Below are 9840 nucleotides of genomic sequence, written 5' to 3'. Positions count from 1 at the left end.
TATAATCTTAAGGTTAGTTCTATAAGGAGTCAATTGTATTTTTGATATACCTTCCAGCTGACTTCTTAGTCATAAATTGATTCTGTAACTGTAATCCATTAGACACAGAATCCAGAGTTAATCCAGAATTAATATAACAGAATATTTAAAATTATCATCCAATTCCCTATTGTCTATTTTCCTTCTAAAGTAGATGTATGTAAACTCTCATTATTCAAATACTTGTCCTGAGGATCTTTAGACACCTTAACCCTAAACTCACTGTTTGGATCAAAATCTTACCCTTGTCAATGTACACTTGTACATCACCAAAACCTTTTTTTGTGGTTAGTTTAGGCAAGAGGACATAGTGTGAACAGGCTGCAGTATTGAATCCTTTTTTCAGGTTTTTAAAATGTGTTTGTATGATCCCAATGATCTTTCCCATCCTTGAATGGGGGAAAGCTTTGCTTTTAAAATCTCTAACATATTGTGCCATTTCTTATTTGTATGTTCCTTGTGTATCTAAAAGGAGAGTAACTTCCTATCTGATACTGTAAGGAAGGATTCTTTGTGTACTACATATACTCGTACCCTAGAAACACTTGATTGTGTGTTAAATAATTAGGTAATTGGTATTTCTAATGATTTAATTTATATCAGTCAGAAGCCCCGGCTGGATTTAGATTGTTATATAGGTGTTTACAAGTGTTTTATTGATATTTGGGGAAATTGCATGGGTGTTTGGATGGGTTGGGAACATATTAACTTTCCCAATTAAAATAATAGATGATAGGCTCCTACCACCTGGAAATTGCTATGCAATATATTTTCAGAAAAAAAAAAATGAATTCAGATGAGGTATGCCTGTGTTTCTGTTCTGAGCACATACATGTACAATTGTATAGTAGCCCATGGTGGTAAAGTTATGCAATCTTTTGCATGACAAATATTCACGTCTGCCACATTGTATAATTGATGTGTCTGCCTGTTAAAATCACTCAATAGGTTTTTAACCTTTCGTGAATTTCTTGACAGTTCTCTCCATTGCTGACTGTATTTTCTTCTCCTGCTTTCGGAATGGTCATTGTCCTCTAGTCTTGTCTTTTCTCTCTTCCCCAAAGATGACTTATATTCTCATTCCTCTGCCATCAATCTCTGCAGAGAGAGAGCTGAACTCTATTTTGAACCCTGTTTCCTTTCTCCTTTTCCTGTCCCCTACTTTGAACTAGTTGCTTTTCTGCATACCACTTCAAACACAACACAGCAAGGAGGAAATACCTTGTCTTAACAATGGGCTCCAGAAATCTTTCTCAGGAGGTAGTGGGATAACAGTGCTTAGGGGTGCGTCCTGCTGTGTGCTACTGCAGGGAGGCCCCTAGAGAAAAGACTGAAAAAGGAAGCTTAATCAGCCCTGTGCATAATGGGCAGAGATTTAAAGTTGGAAGGAAATAGTGAGAAGGAGAGGGAAGATAGAGAAGTGACTAGAAAACTTAAGGAGAAGTAGAAACCGCATTGGTAGAAAAAGCCAAGGACTTTGTAAGGTCAAGGTGATTTGATGGTCAGGTTTAGGTTGCTTATATTCTTTGCATAGGAATGCCTTGTCTCCTCAGTAAAATCTGCTACATACACAACAGCTTGCTGGGGTGGATTTTTTTTTTTTTTTTTTTTTTTTTAATGTCAAGATGTAGATATGAGGGCAGCATTAAGTCACAGTAGCTCAGAGGCATAAACAACCCAAATGTCCATTGATGGATGAAAATATAAACAAAATGTGGTATAAATACAGAATGGAGCATTATTCAGCCTTAAAATAAGTGAAATTCTGATACATGTGCCAACATGATAAACATTATGCTATGAAATAAGCCAGATACAAAAATTATACATTTTGTATGTTTTCACTTATGTGAGGCATCTAAAGTGGTTAAATTTATAATGAGGAAAAGAAGATTACAGTTCATGTTTGATGGGTACAGAGTTTCAGTTTGAAGAAATCCAGGGATAGTTGCACAACAAAGTGAGCATCTGCCAATAGAATTGTACACTTAAAAATGGCTAAACTGGAAAATTCTAGATGATGAGATAGGGAAAGAGGTTGTAGGCCGTGTCCGGGTTCCTATTGTTTGTGTAGGGTGAAAAGATGATTCAGGAACTGAATCACTTCAGCAGAGGTGGGTTTTAGAGCAGAGAGGTAGACCCTTGCAGTGGGTTGAATGGTGTCCCCCAAAGATGGCTATGCTCCAGCTGCCAGAAACGGAGAATGGGACCTTACTGGGGAACAGATCTTTATAGATGTCATTAAGAATTTCGAGATGAGCTCACCCAGGATTTCTCCATGGGCCCAATAGCCAGTGACAAGCTTCTCATAGGAGACAGAAGACAGAGTAGCAGGCCATGTGAAGAAACACTCAGAGACAGAAGTGATGTGAAGGAATTTCCTGGGGTCAATAGAAGCCAGGGGAGACCAGCAAGCATTCCCTTTCTTTGGGTCTTCAGAGGAGCACAGTCCTGTTGGCTCCTGGATCTGAACTTCCAGCCTCCAGAAATGTAAGGGAATATGTTTATGTTTTAAGCCACTGAATTTATGGAAATATGTTAGAGAAGCCCTAGAAAACAAATATATCTCCCGAATATTCCCTGCTCTGGAAAATCTGACTAAATTTGTGCCAGATGTAGCAGTTCCTGAGTGCACAGAGGATGGGCTTCCTGCTAATTTCATCAATATCTTAGGCATCTCAGCCAGCTTTTAGATTAAAAAAAAAAAATAGACTCCCACCCTTATTAGGTCTGATACGTGTGCCACAAAAACCAAAGAAGTTGGATATACTGGCTCCATGGCAATGTTTGTGAGAGTGTGGTTCAGCTGTACCAGGATCTCTTCTGTTAGTTTTTAAAATGTAGTCTCCTGGCATCTGGCCAAGACCCAGTGAGCCAGAAACTCTAGGGAGAGTCGCTAGGAATGTGCATTTTCATCACCTTTCAGTAATTCTTATGCATATTAGATTTTGAGAACCACTACTCTAAGAGGTAGCATGATTTACCTCATGGATGTTAGCAGGCAAAAGACATAACAAATGACTTTCTACCAAAAACTAACTGCCTTTTTCTCATGTCATTTTTTCAAACCATTTTATTGAGGTACAATGGATACATAAAAACTTGTACATATTTAATAGACACTAGGATGAATTTGGGGAGAAACGTATGTGTGGGACCCCATCAGGGTTGTAAACATGTCTGTCCCCTCCCAAAGTTTCATCTTGCCCTTTTAGTTCCTGCTAAAAACACTTAATGTAAGATCTACCATCTTAGCATTTTTAGGTATATAAGACAGTATGGTTAGCTCTGGGTACTGTGTATATAATAGATCTCTAGAATTTATTTATCTTTCATAATTAAAACATTGCATCTTTTAACTACCACTTCCCCATCACCCCCTTTTTACCTGTACATGATACCTTCTAGGTCCTTTCCTGTTGTTGCAAATGGCAAGATTTCCTTCTTTTTAAAAACAGAATAACATTCCATTATATGTTGTGTTAGTTAGTTCTTTGTGACTATGACAAAAATATCTGACATAAACAATTTGAAGGATGAAAGATTACTTTGTCTCATGGTTTTCATAGGCTCATGGACATTCAGGTTGTTCCCATATCTTGACTATTGTAAATATGGTTGAAGTGAACATTGGGGTGTAGATATCTCTGCACGATCCTGATTCAATTCCTTTCAATATATTTCCAGGAGTGGGATTACTGGATTAAATGGTAGTTCAGTTTTTAATTTCTTGAGGAATTTCATATTTTCTGTAAAGGCTATGCCAATTTGCACTCTCACCAGTAGTATATAGGATTTCCTTTTCTTCACATCCTTGAGAAGACTTGTTGTCTTTTTAAATATAGCTATCCTAACATCATTTTTATTTTTCAGTATGGTATTAGCTCTGGGTTCTTCATATATTGCTTTTACTGTGTTGAGGTCTAACCTTCCTATACCTAATTTCTTGAGATATTTTATAAAAGAATTTGAATTTTGTCGAATATATATTTCTGCATGTACTGTGAGGATTATAGGCTTTTTATACTTCATATGCTTTGTTCTTTTGTTGTAGCGTATCATGTTTATTGGCTTGTATAAATTCAACCATCCTTGTTTCCCCAGGATAAATGCCAGTTGCTTATGGCATAAGATCCTTCTAATGTGCTGTTGAATGTAGTTTTCTAGTATTTGTTGAGGACTTTTGTATCTATGATCATCAGGGATAATGGCCTGTAATTGTGTTTCTTCCTCTTGATGAATTAACCCCTCTACCTTACATAATGATCCTCTTAGTCTTTTGTGACAGTTTTTGACTTAAAGTCTATTTTATCCGATGTAAATATAGCCACGCCTGCTCTCTTTTTGTTATCATTTTGCATGGAACATCTTTTTTTGAATCCTTCAATTTTATTCTATGTATCCTTAATGAGTTTCTTGTAGTCAGTATACAATGGATCTTGTTTTTTTTAATCCATTTAGCCACTCTATGTATTTTTATTGGATAATTTAATTAATTTAAATTAAAGTGATATTGATAGGTATAGAATTACTATTGTCATTTTATTAATTATTTTCTGATCATTTTATAGTTTCACTGTCCCTTTTTTGCTGTCTTTCTTGTCATTTGTTGAGTTTTTGTAGTGATATGCTTTTATTCCTTTTCCTTTTTGTCTTATATATCTGTCACAGGTGTTTTATCCATGACTGTCACTGGGCTAACATAAAGCAATACCATTTTAACACTCTATTTTAAACTAATAACAATTTAGTTTTCATCACATACAAAGTGCTCTGCCTTTACTCTGCCCACCTTTATTATGTTGTTGATGTCACAATTTTTACCTCTTTTTAAATATTGTGCATCCAGCAACAAATGTATTGTAATTATATTTTGAATAAATACTTATGTTTTTCTTTTATCCTTGAGTTAAAAATGTGATGATGCAACACAATTAAAAATTTCCAGTATTCTGAAATTGGCCATTTATTTACTTTTGCCACTGAGCTTTTTTTTTTTTTTTTTTACTTTCATGTGTTTTCACACAGTTGATATGACAGCAGTCATGGGGAGCTTCTAGGTATTAAACAGCTATACAGTTGCTCTTTTGCATTCAGATCAAATTGAGCAGTATTGCTGAATTGTATCTATGTGTTGAATTGTAAGTATGTGTTCATTTCCCTGAGATCATGAACTCTTCTCTTGTGGGGCTACTTTTACTTTATTCTTGTACATCTTATCTCTAGGGTGGGTCTTTGCAGAAAGAATACATTGCATGTTGGAAAAGATTGAGCATTTTTCTTTATTGTTTTAATTTTAAGAAGTTTCTCCATTGTTAAAATTGCAAACATTGTATAAATGTTTGAAAGAGCAGAGTCCTGTTCTTAATTAGAATAGTTCTATTTTCTCTATATCTGCAACTTATAAAGGTAATTTTTCCACAGAAGAGCCTATCAGTTTATAATATAATCTTTCTTTTTTACAAGTACATGGTGGACAGCCCTCCTTATCTGTGCCTAGCAATCTACCTTATTACTTCCCCAAAGCCTGGCCCTTTTAAAAAGACAATTGTAGATAGTCTTCACAGTTGCTGCTGGTATAGCTCCTTTGCAATCAGCTAAAGAAAGTGATGTCATTTCAGGTCCCTAAGGTATAAAGATATAGAAAAGGTCACAGGGAAGGACTGACACCATAAAGAAACTCAGAGGCTATCTAGCTTAGAGGAACCAAATGAAAGAGACATTTTGCTTAAAAGGAAAATTTTTGTTTTAGAGGAAGGAACTTCAAGTTATTCCAGAAAAGAGAAGTCTATATGCTTTGAAAGTCCAAAGGAAAAAAAGCTGACTAGGCTGATGCCTGACCTTGTGGCTTTTTCCATAGCAGTGAGTAGAAAGCCACTGTTTGGTAAGAATTCTAAGTGGATTTCAGCTGTTGAAAAACCAATAGTGAAAAGACTGAATCAGAATAAGTGTTGAAAGTTAGGTTAGAAAAGACACTATTTTTATTTTAAAAATATTCCTCACTTTTTAGATTCTTTCTTTTTAAAATGTATCCAACGAGTAATTAATATTTGCCACCTAGCTGGAACAAAGGTAAGGGTGGAAGACTCAGAGATAAGTGGGTCTCCATCCACAGGCACTTGATCTTCTAGATTAGGGGCCTAAGGGACTGCCCTTACCTGTGAGAGCAAACAGGTTTTATGTTATTGTAATGTATTACACAATGTCTTCCTGAAAACCAGGATGGAAATTGTTCAAAAACTGAGAAATATTGACTTTTAGGTTAATAGTAGCAAGGAAATGAGGGCAGATATACAGAGAAATAAAAGTATGATAAAATTACTAAAGATAGCATCAAGTATGATATATGGGCCCTGGGCTTATTTTTCTAATTTTTAACACACCACTTTTATGATATTTGTAATATACTAAAAACTATATTAAACATTAAATTCATGCAATATGAATTTATTTTAAAAGGAATTTGCAGGGCCGAAAATGGGCAGCTCAGTGGTGGTGCCTTTGCCTAACAAGTAAGAGGTCCCAGATTCAATTCCCAGCACCATTAAAAAAAAAAAAAAAAGTTTAAAAGCTTACCTAAAGTTTTAAAGGTCTGCTAACTTATTTCATGTAACTTTTGAAAACATAAAACTTGATTTTTCACATTGGGGTGGCCTTTTCTGATGGTAATCTTTTAGGAGATTCAGATTCAAATATGATTTTTATGGACACTCACCAACTTCCATACAAAATTTGCTCAGAGTAATGGAAACTAGCCTTTGCCTTTCCTTGTAAATAAATCTGTAGAAAACTGTTATGGTGTGGATCTTTAATGTCCCCTGAAAAACTTAAGCGTTAGGCAATGTAGGAATGTCCAGGGCTGAGATGATTATATTATGAGAGCTACAACCTCATGAGTGGATCCAGCCATTTGATGGGTTCATAATTTGAATGGACTAATTGGGTGGTAACTGTGGGCAGTGGGCATGACTGAAGGAAGTAGGTCACTGGGAGTGTGCCCTTGGACATCTTGTCCCTGGTTTCTCTCGATCTCTGTGCTTCCTGTTGCCATGAGATTAGCAGGTTTCTTCCTCTGCACCTTCTGCCATGATGCTCTGCCTCTCCTCAGCCCAGAGCCATGGATTTGGCTGACTATGGAATGAGTTTCCTGAAATAGTGAGCCCAAATAAACCTTTCCTTCTCTGAATTGTTCTTGTCAAGCATTTTGGTCCCAGCAATGAAAAGATGACTAATACAAAACTTTGTCCATATCCAAAATTCTAGTGGTTTGTGAGTTTTCTTTAAATCTGAGTTGCTGAAATACTTTTCTGATTCTGAATCTTAGTCTACAATTTTATAGCTCTCTCCATTTTCTCTACCCCTACACTCCAATTGAAGACACGGTGTTTGACCTTAGTTTAATCATTAATAATTGATATTTTAAATTAAATAATGGATATTTCCTTTACAGATAAACTCACAATTGTCCATGTTCCAGGAGCTTTCGATGTCCTCCTTTTGCCATGCTTAATGATAGTGTGCATTTTCTAAATTATATTAGTATTGGTATTAATATTTTTTATTTTCTCTTACTCTGCTGTATTCAGTAGAATAGAAAAAAAAGCAACTAAATATTTGAATATTTACAGAAATGTGGCTATACAGACAAGGATAGTGCCATTAGGCCATAGTTTTGCACAGGAGATACATGCACTCTGCAATTGGTACAAGAAGGGAAGTGGAGTTTCACTGTATAATGAATGGAAACGAGTGAGATGAAACTTCTCATGTAAATATTAAACATTTTTTGTCATCTCAAAATGGCAGCAGACATGAGAGCTAAAATTCTAATGTCTGATTTATTAATTTACTTGATCAATCTGACAGTGACTTCTGAGTATTTTTTCTAAAAAGAGGGTATAGATTCCTTCCAAACAAGGCTGCTGTGAGGGCTGAGTGATGTGCTTAGAGGATTTAGTATAGAGTCCTGGTGTGTGGTGGGGGCCAGCAGTTCAGCGTCTTGGCCTCTTCTCACCCGACTAATGGTGCACTCCTGGAGAGCAGGGACCACTCTTGCCTGCCTTTTTAGGGCTTTGCACAGTGGTTCCATAGTAATTGGTATTTTTTATTTGTTAATTTTTCCTTCAGTTAGGATGTTTGACGTGATTTAGTAATAGAACTGAATTTTAGATGAAGAGTCATAAAACAGATATGCTAAATTTTAGGGAATTTTAGAGAAATTTTAGGGAAATTTAGAATGCTCATCTACAGAGAGAACTCTCTCTTGGATGTTTTAAGAGCTATAGTCAGGCTTTGGTTATCCATGGTGCAACATATTTTATCACCCAAACCAGTAAGTATGCTTTTGAGATGAAAGGATATGCTATTAATATTTATGCCTGGACCTTAGGTAAAATCTGCATAAGTCCCAGGCAAACAACGATGTATGGCCCTCCAATTCATAGTTGACATGCTTGATTTGGGATCTGATTTAACTTAAGGTGGAGCATTTCTCAAAGGGTTCTGTATTTCTATTGAATTAATGTGATAATTATCTTCTAAGCTTGGGTGGACTATTCCTGGGGATGATTATTCTCAGAAGTGTTAGGGATCCTTCTGAAGACAGTGTTTAGTTCCTTGACTACTTAACAAAGCAGTGCTGCCAGGATCCTTAGATAATAGGTTTATCCAGAGATTAGAGCATTCTCCTTTCCTAATCCTACCACCTCTGGTCCCAGAAGAGCCTTCACCCTTTTCCTACTGTGTGTTCACATGGGAGTTTAATTACAGTCTTGCAATAGCACCTGGAATGCTAGGTCTGATTCAAAGTCAAAAATTGTTTAAGGATTATTTGCAGTTTTGCAACGGTCTGTGCTGACATTACTCTCCAAGTTCCATATAAAGTTTATCATATTTATTGGAGAGGTAGCCTCTTTGTGGTTTCAGCAAAGTCTCTTCTTTCCAGACTGGGTTTGAAACCTTGATTTGCTCTTTAATTTGGTGATATTTGACAAGTTACCTAGTTTTTCCCTTTAATTTTTTTCACTAATAAAATGGGGTCACTACACTTCACAGAGATTTGAGCTAACAATAGTTCAAATATCTAGAAGAGAGGAGTTTGAAAGATTTTACAACCAAGAAATGTTAAATGTCTTAAGGTGATGGACATACTAAGTTCCCTGATTTGATCATTATCCAAATGTATACATATATTATAACACCACATTGTGCCTCACAAATATGTGTAATTATTATATGTCAATAAAATAAAAAATGTAGGGATGATAATAGTATCTATCTCAGTATTGTTGAGAGGGTATAAGTAAAATTCTTACCTATAATCACAAACTGATGATATTAACATTGAAATCCTCACAGGACTACAGAGGAAAAAATGAAAAAATCATGATCATAGACCAGGGCATTAGCCACACTAACAGTAGGAAATTACTCCATAGGAGACTTAGTGATGGAAATCTATGCTAGAAGAACTAGTATTTGATTGGATACAATATACCCATGAAATAAAGGTAAAATTTTCTTTGTTTAATTCTTAATGCCATTGATTTTTTTCAGGGATTCTGCTGCAGTTGTTTTCACTGCTGTTAATATTGTTACTGTTGTCCTCAATATTTTAATCGTTACATAAAGTATTAAATTCCATTTGATTTTTGCAATTCTTTGTATTAGTTAAATACAGGGGTCCAGGCACTGGCTAGAGGTTTTGAAATGATAGCTCTTTATTGAAGTCTGGGTAGACTATAGTGGATTTAGTGTGTCTGTTGTTGAGTTCTCTGAATGAAACTGGGAAATAGAAACATT

This window comes from Marmota monax, unplaced genomic scaffold (assembly GCF_021218885.2).
Source record: "Marmota monax isolate L192 unplaced genomic scaffold, Marmota_monax_Labrador192_F-V1.1 WCK01_AAM20220418_F8-fsc00026, whole genome shotgun sequence".
NCBI classification, from domain to species: domain Eukaryota; kingdom Metazoa; phylum Chordata; class Mammalia; order Rodentia; family Sciuridae; genus Marmota; species Marmota monax.
The sequence above is the reverse complement of the archived record's forward strand: the minus strand, read 5'-3'. Positions refer to the sequence as shown.